Source organism: Triticum aestivum, chromosome 4A (assembly GCF_018294505.1).
Source record: "Triticum aestivum cultivar Chinese Spring chromosome 4A, IWGSC CS RefSeq v2.1, whole genome shotgun sequence".
In the NCBI taxonomy this organism is placed as follows: domain Eukaryota; kingdom Viridiplantae; phylum Streptophyta; class Magnoliopsida; order Poales; family Poaceae; genus Triticum; species Triticum aestivum.
Genome location: NC_057803.1, coordinates 752,286,785 through 752,288,462, shown reverse-complemented (window position 1 = coordinate 752,288,462; position 1,678 = coordinate 752,286,785). Strand labels below are relative to the sequence as shown.

At 40.8% G+C, this 1,678-nt stretch overlaps 1 pseudogene; it reads left to right on the top strand.

The window, feature by feature from the left end:
* Positions 1-157: 157 nt before the first annotated feature.
* LOC123084619 (putative disease resistance protein RGA4) overlaps positions 158-1,678 on the top strand; it is a 13,536-nt pseudogene continuing 12,015 nt past the window's right edge.

Genomic DNA, 1,678 nt, shown 5'->3' with positions numbered 1-1,678 from the left:
TCCGTCAAGTGCGCCAGCGTTAACTCCGCCGCGTACCCGCCTTCGTGCAGGGGTAATTCAACCTACTAATTATAAAGTTAAATATGGCTTGTCTTGCTCATCAGGTGAACCTCGCACATTTCATGAGGCACTTTCAGACCCAAAGTGGAAAAAGGCTATGGAAGAGGAATTTCAGGCACTTCAGAGGAACAAGACTTGGCGCTTGGTTCCATCTCAACAAGGTAACAATCTGATTGACTGCAAATGGGTGTTTAGAATAAAAAGAAAGTCTGATGGTACCATAGATCGCTATAAAGCAAGACTTGTTGCAAAGGGTTTCAAGCAGAGGTATGGAATAGACTATGAGGACACGTTTAGTCCTGTTGTTAAAGCTGCTACAATTCGTATTGTTCTCTCTGTTGCTGTGTCACGAGGATGGAGTCTGCGACAGCTAGATGTGCAGAATGCGTTTCTTCACGGTGTTCTGGAAGAGGAAGTGTATATGAAACAACCTCCTGGGTTTGAGGACAAAAATGCACCATTTCATGTAAGCAGGCTTGACAAGTCTCTCTATGGATTGAAGCAGGCTCCCAGGGCATGGTATTCTCGTCTAAGTTCCAAACTGCAACAACTTGGCTTTGTTCCTTCTAAGTCAGATACATCATTGTTCATCTATAATAAGTCACACACATCTATATTTGTGCTTATTTATGTTGATGATATTATTGTTACCAGTTCCTCCAATGATGCAGTCACAGCTTTACTGAAAGACTTACAATCAGAGTTTGCTCTTAAGGACTTAGGAGATTTGCACTTCTTCCTTGGTATTGAAGTTAAGAGAAACACATAGGGTGGTCTTCATTTGTCTCAGGAAAAATATGCAACTGATCTTTTGACTAAAGTTGGGATGCAGAATTGTAAGCCATCGTCAACTCCATTGTCAAGTACAGAAAAGTTGTCTCTTGCAGAAGGTGATCTTTTAAGTCAAGAAGATGGCACAAACTATAGGAGTGTGGTAGGTGCACTTCAATATTTGACTCTCACCAGGCCTGATATTGCTTTTGCTGTTAATAAAGTCTGTCAGTTTCTGCATGCACCTACTACAACACACTGGACTGCTGCTAAACGTATATTGAGATATGTGAAAAATACCTTAAATGTTGGACTGACATTCAGCAGATCATCATCTACTCTTGTTAGTGCATTCTCAAATTCTGACTGGGCAGGATGTTTGGATGATAGACGATCAACTGGTGGCTTTGCAGTGTTCTTTGGTCCTAATCTAGTTTCATGGTGTGCAAGGAAACAGGCCACAGTTTCCAGATCCAGTACAGAAGCAGAGTACAAAGCATTAGCAAATGCAACAGCAGAGATTCTTTGGGTAAAAATGGTGCTAAGAGAACTCGGGATACAGAATATCAAAACTCCATGTCTGTGGTGTGATAATCTTGGTGCTACCTATTTGTCAGCTAATCCCGTGTTTCATGCAAGAACCAAGCATATCGAAATAGATTATCATTTTGTTAAAGAGAGAGTTGCTAACAGGGAATTGGAAATTCGGTTTGTGTCCTCTAGAGATCAAGTTGCAGACGGTTTCACAAAGGCATTACCCTCAAGACTATTTGAGGAGTTTAAACATAATCTGAACTTAAGTAAGTTCTGATTAAGGGAGAGTGTTAATTATAGTTATATAGTCACG